This window comes from Bombus impatiens, unplaced genomic scaffold, assembly GCF_000188095.3.
Source record: "Bombus impatiens unplaced genomic scaffold, BIMP_2.2 scf_0548, whole genome shotgun sequence".
NCBI lineage: Eukaryota > Metazoa > Arthropoda > Insecta > Hymenoptera > Apidae > Bombus > Bombus impatiens.
The window spans coordinates 1,576,257-1,596,487 of record NT_176967.1 but is presented as its reverse complement, the minus strand read 5'-3'; the positions used below and the strand labels follow the sequence as shown (position 1 = coordinate 1,596,487).

The 20,231-nt window shown below is 43.0% G+C and overlaps 1 long non-coding RNA gene across 1 annotated transcript in view; it reads left to right on the top strand.

Moving 5' to 3' along the window:
- Positions 1-5,538: 5,538 nt before the first annotated feature.
- LOC112213248 overlaps positions 5,539-20,231 on the top strand; it is a 17,180-nt gene continuing 2,487 nt past the window's right edge. Inside the window, exons 1-2 of the long non-coding RNA XR_004462136.1 lie at positions 5,539-6,174; positions 6,273-18,753. This is a non-coding gene — a long non-coding RNA (uncharacterized LOC112213248). The remainder of the gene's footprint in view (positions 6,175-6,272; positions 18,754-20,231) is intronic.

Sequence of the window (20,231 nt, the reverse complement as noted above, 5' to 3'; positions counted from 1 at the left end):
CGCTACGGCAGCTACGACCGCTACCACCAGTAACGCCAACTATGAATAACATTAGCGACGAACTGTCAACGTTCCAGCGCCAGCATTGCGTTAGGTCTTATGCATCGTAAAACGCAGGCCAACCGAATGGCCACGGCAATTTGCGCCCTTGTCGTTGTTCCGAGAGCAGCCTCAAACGACGCGTCATTGCGCCGTTCTGCATTATGAACGCGCATTAAGTATGCATAGATATAATCAGAAGTGGCTGGTCGCTAACCACGCGTCGATCAAACTTTCTCTCTCGCGCGTAGTCCACTTGCTCGATCGATCGTTATCCGCGCCAGATAAATTCATTTGCTTCCACTTTCGGACCGTTCATTCACAGCTTCGTTTAACGTTGTTTAATGAACACCGATTCGATCTCGCAGTCTCGCGTCGATCGATGGATCGCCTCCGTCCTTCGTTTGGACCTTTACGCGGTCTGATGCTAGTTCGTGTACTCTCGTCACGGAAATAAAATCGCGGAATTGGAAACGCAACGAGAACAACGACGAACCGACAGTTTTTATTTTGCCTAAAATCGATCCAGCATCCAGAGTCGGAGGTAATCATCGTTCAAACATTCGACGAGCGTGCCTGCACGAAGCTAAAACTGAGTCGCGCGATCCCCGATATACATACACACATACATATGTATATATTATATCTGTACGGTGTTTCGCTTCTCGCGATCGACCACGACGACACAACCTCGGCGTCGTCAACGAGCAATCCACATTACATAGCAACGACCCAATTGTATCCGAGCAAAGTTAAGTACGAAAGGACACGTGGCTACGTGATTTACGGAATATCCGCCGGCTATGATCGATCGATCTGAATACTCCGGGTATGCATGGTAAAGGATGAACCCGGAGAAGGAAGTGGAAGAAGAGGGAGCGACGTTGGAACGGTCGATTCTGCGCTGCTTAAATGCCTGCGACCCTCGTAAGTACTTGATATTCGAACGACAAGCCCGCTATTCGAGAGATTGAGCGAAATCCGTTTCACTGATAAAAACTCGCCGTGCTCGCGCACTTTGTCAGCTGCGTGTTCCGTGAACTAGTCAGGTAGTAGCTCTACGTATATCCGGCAGAAGAAAATCGTTTCGCCGAGTAAGTGACTAAAGAGTAAAGATATGTTCTCGCCATCTGCCACATTTCTCCGAGGTCACTTTGCTCTGAAAATTTTATTCTCCTAAGTTATATCGTGTCGACTTATTCGTATTGTTGAGAAGGTCTGTGTTAAGCCGACCCTTCGAGACCGACCAAGGCTGATAATTCAAAGGCAATTAATAACATTCCGCTCGTTTTCACGATCACGTCGCCAACGATGTCAATAAATCAAAATTGACACAGCTTATATATAATATTCGAAAGACTGGATCCGATCTTACTGATTCCTCTGCCTCGATTTCCTCATTTTTCATATTTACACCGATCGTGCTGAGATTAAATTTCTACGTTTGCGCGTTCTCTCCCAATGATGTATTTTTGAATGATATATCGCGTATACTCTGGTTGAAATTCCACGCTGAAGGATAAATGACAAGCGGTCGATAAAAATGCACAGACGAGAGAGTGAGTGTGTGTATCAGTTTACAATTTCCGTTTGCATTAGGATTCTGTAGAATTCTTCGTGAACAGAAGATACGACTTGGAGAAAATACTGCTACGACTTCCGTTGTTAAACGGATGAGCCACGAGCGGAGCGCGACGAGAGCGAATCGTAGGAGGAAAAACGCGCGTGCGGCAAACGGCGAAGGATGCGCGTGAATCGGCATGTGATATACCAGATAAGGCAAAGTCGAAGGGCCGAGAGATCGATGCATCTTTGCGTTATCGTGATTTTGATTAAAGAAAAATGCAGCGTCACGTGCCGTATCAAATGCCATCTTGAGTTCTTAAAAATTTTGTTGGGAAGAATATATGAAACAGCATGTTGCGCGAATCCTCGACCGGCAAAACGTAAACGGTAAAACACGGACCAGCAAATATGCTCGTTTCGAAAATCCGTTATCGGCGAAATTGAGCTTACGTTTGCCGGTGGAATATTTCGTGTACTGGATTTGGCTTGAGCAACGCAATAATGCATCTTGTAGATGTAAGAACAAAAGTCGCTTGGCGCTTCGGCCGCGGTTTGTAAAACTCTTCGAGCCGACATCTTCCATTTATTGTTGGGACTGAAATGTAGGACGCGCGAGCTTGCGGGAACACCGAAGAGGAAAGAAGTCGAAGCAGCACCGAAAACCGTGTAGAAAAAAAGACGGATAAATCTTCTGGAAAAGAACAAGGCCTCGCGATACAACGTAGAAAAAGGCCACAAGAACGAGAGCACGATCGTATGTATGTGTGACGGGTGCAGTAGTGTGAGGCTGCGTAGCCGACACGACACAGTCAAAGTATCGGCGAATCCAGCCAGAGAGAGAAAGATAGAGCGAAAGCGAAAAGTAAAAAAGCTTGGAAAACGAGCCTGAAATATTTGGCATTCGATCCGGTCCTTCTTTTCAGTTTCTATCCGTCTATCCATCTCCAATATTTTGCAACTTCGACATTTCGAAAAGCTTCGTGCTTTTCGACTAACTGGGCACCGTATCGCCTGGTTTAAGGAAAGAAAGAGAAGAAAATGCCGCAGATCGGTTTCAGCACTCATCTTAGAAGCAGAGGAAACTTTTCCCAAAGAACGAGAAAGCGTAAAATCGATTATTCGATTCGAGCAACAACTCGGTACGCACGGTAAATGCGGCTCAGGTTTTTGGAGCTGGATCGATCGAACGAACTGTTTCTTTGCGTGCCAATTGAGCAATTGTGCGTGTATCCTTGGATTCGAGTTAATTAACCGACTTCAAGTGCTATTTCAAGTGCGCGTGCTTCAACGAGAACAATTCGAACAGCACGGTTTTCGTACGGAAGCTCGGGCAATTAAAGTCGACGAAGAAGAACAATCATTGGCGCAAGGCAAAAATCTAAGAATCGCCAGGGGCTATGATAATTTCGAATAGCTTCAAGAAATTAAAGTTTCTCAAGACTAAGACGTTGTCACAATTAAAGCGTATCGTTTCAAACGTTCGTTTATTACGCTCCCTTAACTTTTGCCAATTCTCCTTTCTTACTCTCGGATAATAAAATAGTACGATGAATTGGATAATGAAAAATCTACGCGGATGTATGCGCTTCTTTCACGTGCAATCATTAATCCGATCGTAAACCGACAATTCGGAGTACTAAAACTTGTTTGCGTTATCGATCGACTCAATAAGTCGAACAATAAGTTTGAATCGTTATGCATGAGATATTTGACGAGAGAAACAACTCTATTCGTGGATGCGAAGAAGACGCTATCTTCTCTGCAGTTTTCTCGTCGCTAATGAAAACATGGTTCGCTCTTTAACGAACCCTGTAAAGTATTTTGTAAATCCACGCTTGGCTTTTTTAAGCAAGCTTACCGTCGATCCCATAACGTTCGATAACATACTCGATTAAGTAGCTATTTTGCAAATATATATATATGTCGGAGATGAAAGGACATCGGGGCCTTTCTTTTGGAAATTTTGGAAGACCCTCAAAACTTTAGTCTAGACTTTTCATTATAGCAGTACTTGAATAATAAAATTGAGAAGTAGTTGTTTGTGATTTAATCCGACTATGTGTGCCCGAGAATTGTGACAATGGGCTTAAGCTCAAAGTGACATAACGGGTCGCTGAACGTAGCTACGGTCACGGGATGGACGTTTTACCTAACAGACGTATGGAGTAATTGTATAGCTCTCCTTAAAAATATAGCGGACCCGAGGAGTACAGAGAGGTACGGAGAGGAGTATATAAGCGCAGTTCGACTTGGACTGAAAAAGTTAGTTAGAAAGTTAGAGTTAAAGATTGGAGTTCTACTTGTGGACGAGTTACACATGAATTATGGACCAGTGAGAAAGCACATTTGCTACCCCGTTGACCGTAGATTCGTTGTTGAGTCTAACATCATTGCCATCCGCATTCCGAGTATCTAATTACCACGGTTACTTGCCAAATTCTGTCATGATCATAATTGTACTAAATTGTAAATATCTTCGCTCTTGCATAACAACAATGTCTAATCCAAAGAAAAATTCGTTACACGCCCCTAACCCTAATGACAACTCCACGTATATATACGTAGTATCTAAATAGTCTAGAGTAAGGACAAGAAAGGATATTCTATTGGAAGTGAAGTTTAGTTTTATTTTAACAAGCAATACCCAATGCAAAAACTAACTACAACATCTTCGTACGTCTTATTCTCACACTCGGCTCACAACTTCTGTCTTCCTAGGTCAAAAAATGCTAACCCTCGACCTTCGCACCCTTCTCCCACTCCTTTACTCATTTAGCTTTGACGTCACCAGGGTATGCACTTTTATTTGCACTCTCTCTCTTTCTCTCTTCCCCAGCACTCTTACGATTCTTAGTTTATACATTAAATTTACAACTTGTACTATCCCGAGAAAACTCGAACTTAAACATATGATGGACCAAGCGTATACCCCCCTTTTCTTTGATATTACATATACATATCAAGGATCGATCAACGCTATCGGTTAACGTAATACCGATTGCGCCGGTGATTACAAATGAACTCTTCCTTCTTCTTATTCGTCGTTGCGTGCGATGCGGCAGTAAACGGTTTTACAAACAAACTGATAAACGGACAACGAGAACACGAGATTCGTTCACGAATCAATCGATTTCGTTTATACACGCAACTCGACATGGACACGATAGTTCAAACAACGAGCATCGCGTAAAACGAATGACGCTGAAAATCTAATTACAGTTAGCATAAAGGGGATTAACATAACGCGCGCAAGCTGTTTAAACTTTCAGGCTGGTGGACGCGACGCGATAGCCGGTCGGATAGGTATCAGTCGCGAGATATCGATCTCTCTTTTCCGATCGAAATATTTTTTTGTGCTGCCGGTTGAACAGTCGTGGCAAACGGACCGCGAAAACAACGAAATTACGGGAACCGAATTAAACCGGCCGTTCGATCACGGTGGTTTTCTACGTAGATCGTCAATTATTAGTCCAGTAATCAAGGGGAGTGCGATTTCCAATTTTCAGAGTCCGCGTCTGTGTCATGAATTCGAGGAAAGCAGCGCGATGCAGTCAGCGACGGACGACTTGAAAAACTGCCATTACTTTGATTAACCGTCATATTTTCGAAACGTCGATTCCTGGAAAAATGCTTGCTACAATTGAAATTGCATTCGTTTCAACGGCAGCTCTTTCTACCAGCGACCAAACGTGATGATGAATTGAAAATCGTTATCGTTCTTTTTCGACGTTTCAAGGAACAAATTTTCTTCCTCTGTCAATTAACAAAACGCGGTTCGATCGTTTTTTTTCAGAATTACCACTAAACAGATATTCGACCGTAAGAAACAGATCAAATTAGAAGTTATGAAGAACGTTAGGGAAGAGATTACTCGTATCGATGACGATAAAGAAGAACAGCGCGAGCGTTATAATGGTCGAAAACCAGGAATAGCGTCAGCAGCGTAAACAACAACGCAATAAAGGTGTTCGTACTGCCTTTCAACGATTAATTCGGCTTAAATTTGATCGAACCCGGGTCATTAAAATGTGTTTGTCGTAACCGTCGGCTAAATCGCGCAACGCTCGAAAATAATTTGATTAATGCTCGAGCCCATGACTCGTACGCTCGACCGAATAACATCGAATGAATGGCCGCTATCGGTCGTACGTATCCTCGATTCGCGTCAGACCCTAATCAATTCGCTGTGTATTCACGCGCATCTTGTTTATAAAGTTTTCACTGTAGTCCAGCATGGCAGTTATGATGAATAATGATAATTACCGAAAGCGAAATGGAACAGAGGTCAGGCGTTTCGCGGTGATACCTCGGGAAATCATAGATACCTGTCGCTCACACCGAGTTCGTCGTGCAACGGAACTAAGTTGACATCGGCCGAGTATTAATCACTCCACTGACGTCACTTCGCTGAAATATCTAGACAAGATTAATCGTCTGTTTTTTAACGCTCGCAGCTTTATTTTTATGATTCTATCATCGTGTCCTATGCGACAGACCGGCACTCGGACGAAGCCAATGAAAATGAAAATCATACCGGCACCGAGAAAAAGTTGCTATAGAACGCGAAAGGTAAGTAAAGTACTTGGTCGTTTTACCGTGCTTACAGTGGATCGTACTATTCAACAACCATTTCCCTTTATTCAACGTTTATCTAACGCTCTTTGCAGATCCATTCGACGAACTCATATACATTCACAACGCGTCAGGAAAAACCTCGTAAAACTATCGTCAGACCCTCGTTATCAATATCTCGCCAGATTGCGCAAACTACACCGTCGTAAATGGTTACAGGTACGTCGCTTCCGTCTATATATCGATAACAAATACGCGAATGTGCTCACCACGACTGGCAATAACGTTGACGAACGCGCTACTCAAACGTGCGAACGAGTTTATAGCGCTTCAATTTATATACAATTTGAAATTTGTATTTTATGGAGCAGAGGAGATATTAGTGTTGAAGAAAGACAGCGAATAATACGAACACCATCTTATTGCTGGAATCAATAAATTAATTAAAATATCGCGTATCGTGTAGTCTCACGTATTGTAACTCGCGCAATGACGACGACAATATTTTACGTTATCGCGAGCTATACGCAACGTGTTTATATACGGTGGGACGAACAAGTAGACGAATTGGTAGATCGTTGAATTAGTGGGACAACGGCGTTCGATGATATCGTCTAGTCTAGGAGTTGGAATTCATTTTCACGGCAGAGCGATAAAGACGCAACGATCTTCTGTAATCCTTTTCTCATTTTCACGGTTCAAGAAGGTCATCTATGTCGTTTGTCAAGTGAAAGCACGGTGTCACGTGCAAAGGCTGCGTGTCGTCGCGTCGAGGTGGTTTTCCCGGACGTAGAAAACGGTTTCAGGATAAGAGAGTGCATTTTATGTGTCGCCCTCATATTTCGAAGGGAGTGGAAGGGTGGAAAAAATTCGAGATAAAAAGAATCGAGCAAATTGATTTTTCTTCTCAAAGACTTGGAATCCTAACGCCATAGAGGGAGGAAGGGAGAAAGAGAGAGGGCAGCTTTGCCATCGAATAATATCTCTGTGCTTTTATCTCGGCATATGGATGCTCTGTTACTGGACGTTCTAAATAATCAGCTTACTTAGCAGATATAACACACATAAAGTACGTTGTTTCGCTTTAAGAAATCGCACAAAATGTTCGCAATTTGATCGCGCCGCAAGGTGCACCGTTTCTAACTCGTTTTACGAAAAATTTCGCTTGAATCTGCGCGATGAGAAAATGCTATGCGTCTATGCAGCAATTAATACGTTGCATTATACGATATGTACATACGTGTAATTTAACTAAGGAGATAGATACTAACAAACTCGTTAACAGCAAGTTACGCAATTATACCAAGTGAGAAACTTGGCGTAGGCGTGGAGCTTGTTTAATTGACATAATATGTAATATCTTACGTAACGAGTTTCTACTTTGGACTTGGGAAATCGAAGGCCATTGTGATGTAACGAAGATGAACGCAAACTCGAAGCTCGGTGAGTTATTAAATTTCAATCGTACCTTGGCGTTATTAAAAATCCTTTCGTATCGTATATCCCATTGAATTTAATCCACCCTTTCCGTACCTTGTTTCATTGACCTCCACTTCACGTCCACGTCACATTCCGAGTGACTACGCGCAGTCATTCGCGGTTTTTGGGTCAACATTGAAATCCACTTCTCTGGCCTGGAACTCGAGCGTAGTGTATCGTCGACTACTATCAGAGGTAGTACCATAATAACCGGGATTCATTAGCGAATCGAAGAAAAGATCGATGATTTCGAAGAAGACAACGCGCCATCAACGAGTGTTCACGAATTGGGAAACATTCGAATTTCAGTGGAACTTTTTAGAAACGTTGCTTAGAGGGGAAAGATCGTCGAAACGTTTCGTTCGACGTGCAGCTCGAAAAATTGAAAGCATCGTTGCAGCTGCCGATGACAGACGCGAAGAACTGAATACGAAGCCTTGTATGTGACTAATGATTCGGAATGCACTGGGTTATCAGTAATTCGTATCCCGCAGCGTATGCTGATTGCGTTGCTACGATTGACATTGCCAATATGCTTCATTAAACTTACTTGTAAAACGACAAGAACGTCGATATCGATCTTTCAGATGAGCTTTCTTTTCTTGCCGCAGACGTGAAATAGTTACATTTTTCACCGCACGCTTTGATACGCAAAGGTGATGAAAAATTACAAAATTATTTGAAACTAGTCATACCGCCAGATACGAACAACAACAATTCAAAAATTCTATCTATAACGAATGAGCTCGAACGAGGATGTTGGTAATAACGTAAAAACACGGAAAGAAGACCGAATATCGTAAACGACCACGATTTACATATTCATGGCAATTATTGTAAATTATTTCTCTTGAAATCAGAATCAGTCGACAGCTAACATTTGTCGCAATGAATAAAATGATTTTCTTTAATTCTATTTAACATCGACCGCGTATATCTAAATATTTGTCGCTGACGGAATTTCGTAAAAATCTTTCAGCCGTTAAATACGCTAGCGTACCCTTTTACGAAGAAAAAAGAGAATACGAGGATCAGGCGAGGTTGTGTTTTATTCTTTCGACCAATAAAAGCCAAGCCAGAAAAGCAATCGGTATCGCTATTCCGAACAAAAATACGATTCTATTGGATTCGAATATTCGAAATATGTTGAGCAGGGATTCCCGATGGAGCGAGTAGCAGGGAATAATCATTTTTCAAGTTTTCCCGGGAGGTCAACGTCGAGTCCTGGTCAGAACGATGTCAACGAGACTTTTAGCGTGCTCTCGGTCGTCACGGCAATACCGTAGGCAAAGCACGAAGCCACGCAGCCCTCCGCCAAATAAAACAAAGCCGTAGCGACCGCGTGCGAGAGTTCACACCACGACCGCAGAAACGGCTGCCAAGCCGAGCAGAAATGTGTGCAGACATATCCCCGAATCCCCGGATCCCTCGAGCACTGACCGACCAATTAACCTTCTGCACATTCTGGGTCCTCTGCCTTTTCCAATGACCAACTCTCCATGCTTCACCTTTGCTATTCGTTCGTTGCTTCCTCTCGCTTATTTACAAAACGGTAAACTTTCCATTCGGACGTTCGTTTTCTCTCGTTGACATCTAAATGCTCCGAACGTATGTATGTACGTATCGTATAATAGAAAATTCCGTTAAGTCTAGAATTTAACATACTCGCATAAACCTGATACACGCCGTGTCGGAGAATACCTTGCGATTCGTTTCAACCAGTGAATTCCTGACTCGTTTGTTCTGCGTGTAAATATTAAAGCCGAAAATATCGGATTGCGAAGGGAATGCGAGCAGGCAAGCAAGCACGTCTCCACTTCTGACGTTGTCATTCTCCCCGAGGCATAAGCTTACCTCACATACGAAAGCACGTGTATCATGCATGCATTTTATATTACCGTCGCTTTTTCACTGCGAAACTCAGCTCCAAAAAATTCCCAACCTTTTTTCCATTCTGCGTCCGCAGCCACGCAACTCTTCCTCTTGTTCCTCTTTCAATCGCGACTTCAATCGTTCTCCTTAATTACGACGTCTTGGTAATTCCGGTGAAGTTAGCGTTCGACCCGACTTTTTAACGATGTACGATTCGCGACCAATAACCGCGTAGAAGAAAAGTCAAGGCACCAACTTTCCGCGAAGAGGTATTTTCATCGATCATTTGCAATTCCTCTATCGACGCCGTGCTGGCAAGTATCGCGTCCTGGTTCGACTAACTTTACGACGAGGCAACAGGGGCGAAGCAAAAGCGTAGAATTGCAATCGTAACCGAAACGATAACTCGTTTTCCGTAAGAAAAAAATTGCGGGTGATCCCTTAAAATTATAGAACGTTCGTTTGCTTAGCCTGGAAATCGGGCAACGCTCGCGTAAGCTTCTCCATAGACGACATCTGGGTCAACCTCGGTCGTTCGTAAATATCGGCTCAAAGTCGCACCGAGATCGAGTTTACGCGACCGCTTTAATAAAATGATCGCGTGAATTCGGTTCGGAAAAAACGACAAGTTCAGCCGCGATGGATACACTGGTCTGTGCCAGTAAGCGACTTTCAACGGGGAACGCGGACTTGCTATTGCGTACGACACGGTACACCGAAATCCGGGATTATCCGATCTTAATCCACGTAAGAGTGGCGAGTGACACGCGTGCATGCGGTAATACGCGACGCTAGGGTTCGCGTATGCGGCTAAGTTTGCTATAGTGGTATTCACCGGAAACCCAGTTAGGGCTAGCAATAAACTTTTAGTGGCCTTAGCCGACGCCAGACTTACCGTACGGAATTCCAGTTTAAATTGAAAATTCCACGCCGTGAAAAGGCCGGGCAAACTTCCACGACGTACATTAACGCGTGCCGTCAACTCGCACGGAATTAGAACGGTCGCGGAAAATCTTTTAAGCCGAGACGTGAATGCTGACCAAGATATTTCCTTGAATCCTGGTAAATTGTTATTTCTCGGTGGGATGCTTAACACCATCATCGCGTTACGAGATACGGGTTAATAGTCGCTGTATGCGCGATTCTCGATAATGAGCACCACAGGTCACGCAAGAGACAGGGTTTGCCCCGTGGTTTCGCGCATATATCCTGCTCTTGATCTCCCGATATACGCATTACCAACCGAAATGCATTCGCGACGATAATGCAATATCACGCGAATCGTGGACTACTCGCTTTCATCGTCTGTCACACCCTTGGGATCGGATCCTGCGAGACGTGAATTAAGCATATACATTCGGCGAAAATATATCGTAGCGGTGCCCTGTACGAATCGGGACAGAGAAATACGAACAAACGATGGTCAAGAAAAATGGAAACAGAGAGAGAGAGAGAGAGGATCTGCGAATTCGAATAATATTTGCGTGAATACGAAAGGTTTTATCGCGTGTTCAAAGTGTTGGAAGCCTCTTATTATACTTACGGAGAATCGCATAAGAACAACGGACGAAAAGGAGGGGGAAAGTAAAAACCAGCGAGGAGAATTCTTTAACGGAGAATTCATGCGACAAGGGAAAGAAATAACAAGTTCGATCAAAGACGCTGGACGTACGTCTAATTACATCGTTAAGGTAATCCGTTTTGAAATCCTTAAAGCGATTGTCCACGACAAGGAGACATTAAATGTACGCGGTAACGAATAGCTATGTACCTATATATTTATGTCGTAGAGTGAAATACAAGAAAAAGTAGGAAACGCTGGAAGAGAAAGAAAGCGTTAACTTGATACCTCGGATAGAAATGAAAACGAGAAATGAAACAAAGGAAAGCTGCAAGGAAGGTGAACACCTTAACAAGATAACCCGCTGGTTTGCGTTGAGAACTAAAACAGGAATCGCGCGACTAAAATACATAAAAGACAAAGAACGAGCAGGAATAAAGCGAATACCTTGGCGAATGGGTTCCTTAATGAAAGAAACAAATAAGCTAATAAATAGAAAAAGACCAAGAATAAAGTAAAACGTATTACAGGAGATACGGCAGAGGGAAGAAAGGAAAAGCACAGTAAAGAGAAATCAGCCAAGTTTTGCATATACGCGCGTTGAGTTGTGGCATGGACCGAGCGAAAATAGAATACGAAGGATGAGTTTACGCCGAAGGTACGTTTGCTGACGAGATGAACGTATAATTTTGAACGACTGGATTTTTTTAATGTTTCCGTTATTACGCGGTTATTCCTCGAGAGCTTTCCATTCAATTACGTTATCTTCGAGATCTTGGAATTTTATCGAAGAATTTCCTTTCGATTTCGTCCGCTGCTTTCGGTCGAAAATTTTTCTTCGCATCTTATCGTTGCATTTATGGCCGGTCGATCGAAAATACGGGTTTCATCTCGGTCAATCAAAATATCAAAGAGCGGATAACTTAACGATCTATCATTCACGATTTGCTCGATAGACGACCCATCAAACCATCCATCGCGAATCGATGTTCGAACGGGTTTAACATTAATTCAACTCGGTAAATTCGCGCTGCAATTCAGCGTCGTCCATTTCACGATTGCCGAGCGAACAAAGGAAAGCACCGCACTTGGACATTCACCTGCATTGTCTCTTTTTTCATCGCTTTGAGAGCGACATCGTGCCGCACGGTTGTTAGATACAAACACAAACAGACAGCGATGGTGTCGTGGACGACCGTTCGATTTGTGACAAAATGGATGCAACGGAACTTTTCAGCCAATGGATGTAAAAATAGATGAGACGACGGAAGTGTGGTTTTTTAACGAACATGCAGCGGCATCGATGACATTTTCCAATCAAAAACCATTATTTACCCGACTAACATGCGTCTCCATGTATCGGCCATTCATGCAATTCTATCGACAACGTACAAACGCTCTTTCCTTCATCGACATTGTCGTCTTAAAAAATCTATGATCGCTATTAATCCCGCGATAGATAAGAGAATCGTGAAAAATGATAACCGGATAAAAAATTGAAAAAATGCTCCTTCGAGGTCGTTGAGCAAATTCTTTTCAGATCGTTCCAAGAACGTCGAATCGTGGTCGTTCGAATGCCACTCAAAGTCCACTTAGGATCAATGTTCGGCCAATTTGTGAAATAACTTCGCAATGATGATATCACCGACCGTATGACACATATTTTTAAGCTAAGAAAGGAAGTAAGATATAGTTGAAACATGGTACGCATGTGGTGAAAATAAAATTTACATGCATGTCGTATAATGGCTTAAGTGCTTTCCTTCGCTGTCACGGTTTCTATTCGAACATCGTCTCTTGCTTTTCGTCCGTTCGGCACACATCGGTTTCGACGTATGACGAAAATATCGTAGGAGCCGTGCATACCACCGTTACTATTCGACCATCCACGGAAACGACAGGAAACCTTTTTCTTGCCGCGAAAACCTATCCAGCAGAAAGCTTTCTTGTCATGCGGTGCTTGCGACCCGTATATGTATACTCGCAGCTTTGCTGTCACGGAAAAACATGTGTCATGCTTATGTAACCCTCGCTAGAGGACAAACCGTCGTCAGTCGTTCGTCGTTCGTCGTTCGCCTGTCGAATGCAGCTACGGCAGCGTTAAAGTAGCAGTTCAGCGACTGGCGGAATGCGAATTTCAATTATCGAAACTCGTCCATGTAGCCTCTTCCAGTTCGTTTATGACAGGGGGGGGGAGGGGGGCGCGAAATTACGAAACGGCAAAGTCACATCGAACGGGACGCGTCGTTCTATATTCACGCCAACGATTGAAAAATTATAGACTGTCTGGTGGATTACAAATGGCAGACGCGACCAAGTGGATTGCCGGATTGTTCGTTGTAACACGGTCAGTGACGAGCAAATACCCGTGTGCGCGGCACGGTAACAATCGTCACCGTGTTCGTAGCCAAATACTTGTTAAGCGGATGAGATTCCGTCGCACCGGTTAAGCATCGCGGAATATTTAACGATCGATGGAATCCTGATACGATCCAACCGACAACGGATAAATTTAATGGTTTCGCAAATCCAGTGTCTTTCTCTTTTTATTTCTCTTTTTTTTTCATCATTTCCCTCTCGGAGCATCGGAAGTTTCTAAAACAAGTATCAGCGGGAAGACATCGAATACGTCAGCCTGTTAACGATGACAGCGGAGCCTCGATTCAATCTCGATAATCGAAATGTCGAAGGAAGATTACGCTAAACAAAGGTTGGATAAATTGTTCGGACGTAAAGCCGGGTAGAAAGAAGGGGTGGAAAGGAGGGACAAGGTGGAATTGAACGGAAAATCTTTCTTAGTACGATTATAGGGGTCATGCTTGCATTGGCGGCTGTACCCCATCTCGGTCTTCGCAAGGTTGCAAGCGGCTTACGGTTGCGAGAAGACGCGTGCCGAAGTCTTAAGGTGTCCTTAATCCAGTCGTGATCAGCAGCGTACCGCCCAGGTTCTACTCTCTCACCGGTTGATCCCTGGAAATTGGATCGATAAGCTCTTATTCGGTCCACCGCCTCCGACTGGATCCTAGCGGCGTTCGTCGAGTTGCTTCCACGATATTGCGACCGTTATTAGGTTCTATCAGTCGATGCGCCTACCTGTTCTCTAGTTCGATTCGACTCGCTTCGATTCGATGGAATTGTATGTATGTACAAACTTGCTGTCCGATAAGCGTCCATAAACGGAAACGCGCTCGTCCGGTCTTAGCTTTTCTCCATCTTTTGAACAGCAACATTTGCCAACGATCCAGACGTTATTGTTTTCCATAGGTTATCCGTTCCTGTTATTCGCGTCGTTAGCCCCTACGCGAGAAATTCAACATTTCTCACGGAAAACGCTTATTCGTTCTCAATGATAGATCGATCGAAGAAATCATCGTTGTTTTACATCGAACCGTTGATTTCTTTTTTTTTTTTTTTTCTCGCACGAGTAACAACACGCAGGTTTGTCACGACGAAATGCAACGGACAATGACGTGATTAGTGTAGGGTAAAGTTCAGCTAGACCAACTAATGGCTCTGGTAACACGGTCCGATTGAGTTGCTGGTGTTGTCCGAGTTTGACCTATCGTTGTTTCGCTCGAAATACGTTGCTGAACATGTAAACATTCCTGGATACATTGCGCTGTGGGATCGCTTTTTAACGAATCGTAACTCGAAGACAATGTGATGGAATCGTTCGACTTTCGTAAAATTCTACCCACTATCGTACGAATTTAAAGAAAAAGAAGAAAAACGAGATTTGAAGGTTTTTCTACGAATATAAAAATTCGATGCGATTAGTCAAAGCCCGCATCCTGGCGTAATCGCTGCTTTAATCGCTGTTACTTGTGCGGTTTAAACACGGTTACCTATTTTAAATAACTCGTTCGAAGAAAGCGTAGTTTACAACGAAGAATTAGCGAACGTCAAGTCCGTAGAACAAATTCTTTCTCGTGTGGCGTTTTTCGCGTGGTAAAAATGAAGTTTGCTGCTCGTTAAGGAGAGTAAAAACGTGGCATAGCGGTACCGCGCCGCTCTTCGATGATGCATAGAAATTACTGGACACGCGAATCGCTATGATTTCAAATTTATAGGACTATTATAGTCAAAAGACGAAGAATCGAAACTGATTGGAAATAATGGTGGTTTGCGATCGTTTGGTTTAGAGATAAACGAATGGAAAGCTTTCGAGAGAAACGAACGAGGAAAGAGAAAAAGCTGAACGGCGGCGTCCAAAAGACAGGAGAACGGTTTCTAATAAAACATGGCCTAGCCAGTTCCACTACCAACACCCCGACATTCTCAGCAGGACGTGGACACTATCGGTTTTATTTACTTTTATCGTGTTCCCCTTCTTCCATTCTGTGCACACTATTTCCTTCCATTTACTTTGCCGTCCACTTACTTTCTCATTTTTGTTCCTTCGTCTGCTATCGTTCTTCTTTTATAACCTAGTCTGTGTATCAGAAAGAAGAAGACCGATGAGAGTAGAGGTCAGAGGGAATAAAATAGAGTTTAGGTCTTTACGAGAGAAACAAGTAAGTACGTGGATCATCGTTCGTGAGTAAACCGCGACCAATTCTCACGGATTCGTAATTAGAAAGCTTGTATAGGGATTAAGAGTGTCGATTATTTTGAAGAGAGCTCGATAACCGTTTTAAATTACAGTTTATAAAAAATTAATGTTAAGCTGGACGGGAAAATTACGTATAAAATCAGAAAAACGACGGAACGATACGACGCCACTCCGAGTTAATTTATTCATAGTGGCGTTAAAATATTCATTGAACGCGAAAAACCGACGCTTTTGTTACTTGTTTTTCAAACTGTGTACATCAAACGACTATATCGATTAAACTTATAAATTATGATTTCATCCTGCTAGTTGCCAGCGTATCTTCCGACGTTGTTCAAACTCTTTGGACAAGGATCCTAAAGGAATAAGTAGAAAAATCCGATTTAACGCTAACACGGTACTGTTAACATTAAATAACTGTTAGCGAGCATTTTGCCTGGCAGAAAATCCCCGATCGCTTACAGATTGGCACGATTTTGCTAGTCGGGACTATCGGAACGAGGTCGTTTTCCATAACCGTTAGAACAAACGACCCGCCGATAACGAGTCCCATAAATCCGCGAACGATCGCCGAAATCGACTTGTTTCCAGTTTGCAACCGATATTTCACGGTAGGTATAATTTCATTGTTGTATGCGCGTTTTCACAGTGACGAGCGACACAGTGACATTCGATAAATATGAACGGCGAGATTATTTGAATTGCGCGTTATACGACCCAATTAGTACCTGCACCGTAATTTTTTCGACGTATTCCCTTCCCGTACACGTGTACGTAATCCGAGTTTGTATTCGCGAGTCCATCGTGTTTTCTCTCCTCGCGCGCATCTCGGTACACGCGATCACCCTACGAATAAAACGGTAACCGAGTTCCATCCAACAGAGAACAAACGATAAATTATCGGAATTGGCTTTAATTCGCACTGTCGTTTCGACAAATAATCTTAATTGCGGCCATAGCAAGATGTTTTCACAATTTCAATTTATTGATCGATATAACGACCGCCACCGCAGCAGATTCACCTTCGTAAATTAATTAGTAGATGTAATTCACTTCCGGTGGGTAATAACGGATTGCGAAGGTAGTTTTCTGGTTCGGCGGTGAGCGCTAAATGACAATTTACCTAAAAGCAAATTCACCGGTTATTGCGGAGAGCTGTGGAAACCTCGAGGCTAGTGGTGAACGCACACGCTGCGCCGCATTCGGTCACATCTGCCCGCGCGTCTCGTCTTTGTCCATTCGGATTTTAATCATCCGCGTATAATCTCTTTCTTTCCGTTTAATCTGCTTCGTCCAGGGAGAAATTAATGGATCGTGAACTCGGTCAGCACCGCTGGACGCTGACTGTGCCGTCGCACGAACCCCATCGTCTAACCGTACTAAAATGATTAAAATTTTTTTCGAACATTCGTTAACGACTTGCCAAGGAGCCTGAAGAAAATCCGAGACAAACGAGCACCGCGGAAAACAGAGTTTCGATTCCGGAGTTTGTAAGGAACGGTGAAAAATGGCTGGACGTTTTGATGCATCATCGTCGAGTCTAACCGTCCCAATTTTATACGCGCAAACATATCCTCGTAACTAATAAATCTTTCGCCCCGATTGTTTAGCTAATTCCCACGCTTGCACAAATACCAACTAAATTGTCATCGGTAAGGCAACAAACAGCGTTGTCCTTATTTTAATGGCTCCCTTTATGCTCTTTATGCGCGATTTTAGAATTAATTTGCCGGCAACGGTAGCGGTAACGGAACGTGCGTTACAAATCACGCGTAATTCGCAATAAAGCGTCGTTACAGAACATTATTGTTCCGACAGGGTAGCGGGAATAATTAGCAGGCGATAGCGAGGCGCAAGGGCGATAAATTGCTCTTTTGGGGCATCGCTTTATCTCGTCGGCGACGAATGGAGAGCTCGGATTGCAAAGAAAAACTGAAAATACGAAGACGACACAAAACCCAATCCAAGAGAATTCATATCGATTCTATTCAACGAAGAATCGACTCGATTAATTTTTCGATTTCGCCTGATTTCAGGCTCGATTGTACAACCATGAGAGACCGTCCTTCTTGTCTCTTCTTCTGTTTCGAACAGTCGCGCTGCCACGATCCTTCTCTCCAGCTTTCTTTCTCGTCGCGTCGCGTTGCCCCACCTCTACCCTGTTCCGCTTGAATTTCGTCTTAATGGCGACGTAACGTTCTATTTATCGCAAGATAGAAAACTGGCAGAAGTTGAACGCGTTCAGTTAACCAAGTTCCGCGCGGCTCCGTGTCGACGGAAAATTACAGCTATTAATCGTAAAACTGTTTTCATTAGTCGGTTTCTTTCTTTCACGACGGTACATATTGACCGGTCAGAAAGGAAAACGCGCACAGCAAGGCAATTCCATTCGCCAACTGGTTACTTTCATCGACAACGTCCGCGACGTTTTTCCAGCCTTCCACCCGGCTTGCACGTAAATTAGATATGTGCGCGCGCTTGTTCAATCAATTCGGTCCACGTACACAGGGGAACGTTTTCGATATTCGCTTCATCGATTGAAGTCCTGCATGAATGGCCAGTGCATTCGGTCGGTCCATTCCAACGACACAGCAACAAGATTGCTGGCCAAGAAATATTTGCGTGATTTTTTCTAGCCGGAAACCAGCATATATACGTGGACCTGTGCGACTCGATAACCGTGTGAGGGCAAACGATACAAGTGGAAATAATCATGGATGAAACGGTTGCGATCGCCCCTTTCGTTCTCCGAAAAGCGAGAAAAGTAACGGTAAAGTTGTACTCTCGTGTCTGAAATACGGACGATAAGCTGAGAAACGGACGATAACCGTGTGCTCTATGTAGCGAAACTCTGACGATCGTTCTGATCTGACGAAGATCTGACCTGCAAGAAAGGAACAAAGCTCAAGGAAGACAACTATCGATTCTTGTAATGCGTAACGTTTGATTAACGAGACGCTTTTCCGCACAATTACGTCATTGCGATACGTCGACGACGATAGGATAGGTGGAGGAAGCGTTGACAGACGTCTATCGCCATGAAGGCGAACGATGGGAGGCGTTCACCCTTTTGTCGTGATCGGATAAGCCGATAACAATGGAGATAATGAAGGTAACACCAAGCCGTAGAAATTATGCGGCGGACTAACTAGAATAGACACCGTTCGATGCTTCTTTTTGTTCTACAATTCGGCTACTCTACAGACTCTTTATCGTTTTACTACTTTAACATTGCCGACTCAATGTACAGCAGAAAAATACGAAATACTACAATGTTTTCTTAAAAATACAGTGTTTATGACATAAAAGATTTTGATCAATGAACGCTTAAAATAATTCCGAATTACGAGCTTGAAATCTAGGAATTGAGACTATAATACTCTAACGTCTAAAGCAAGTTAAACATTTTTATCCTATAATTTAAATTCAAACCTTTCAGACGTTACTCGGGCAGGAAAACAAATATTGATTATTTCTCGAACGATGTCTTTCGATTGGTAATAATTCGAATGAAAAATACAGGGAATAATATAAATTAAAAAATAGTATGCAAAGCACTTACATTTTCGATCAGCTGCGGAAGTTGAATCCTCTTGAGAGAAGCACTGACTTTGAAGCATTACGTGAATATTTAGAAATGAGATTATACATACATACATAGATGTATATAAAGCAAAAGGAAAAGAAAAAACTATCAATGTAGTCGTTTACTTGACAATCGGCAAACTCTGACTCGAACGTTACGACGCCACGTACAATTATAATTCAACTTGATGATAATAAACACTGATTCTATCGACCGCATTGCACATAATCACACACGTTCTCTGAAAGTATGAAAAAGAGGATAAAAGTTACTGAAAAATTTCTTTAGTTTCTTTTATACTTTCATGTATGATTTCTCAATAAAATATTGAATTGTGAGTAATGAATATTGTATCGTAAACTAAATGCCAATCACGCCATTTATCACACATATCATCGATAGTTCAATAATATACATACCTTCGTACTTCTTTCTTTCTTTCTTTGTTACAATAAATTGAATCAAATTTCCATGATAATGATCGATTAACCATAACTCATCGTAACGTTCATACGATAAAGTTATATTTTGTCAAAGTCGTCATCTTCGCGATCGATCACTAATCTGTATAAAAGAAAAACAAAAATTAAGGGTAGATACATAGAATTAAAACCAATTAGATTGAAATGAAACAATAAGCGAACTCATTGTCAATCTTCGTTTCAAAAGGCAATGATCAAGATACCGGTAATTCTAACCTCTAAATGCGCGACCAAACAAGAAAGAATAAGAAAAGTTGCAAAGACTATTTAATCACGTAATGATATTCAACAAATTATTTTATAAACGCGAAGTAATTAAACAAAGTTAATAATACCGTGTAAATAGTAGCAGAATGTGGTATAATGAAAATCATACACAGCCGATATGCGACACTGACACGTCTTAAGCAAGGCGACACATATTATTTCCTTGATGCCCCGCAGGGCGCCCCCCCCCCCCCCCCCCCCCCCCCCCCCCCCCCCCCCCCCCCGCCCCCTCCCCCCCCCCCCCCCCCCTTCTCT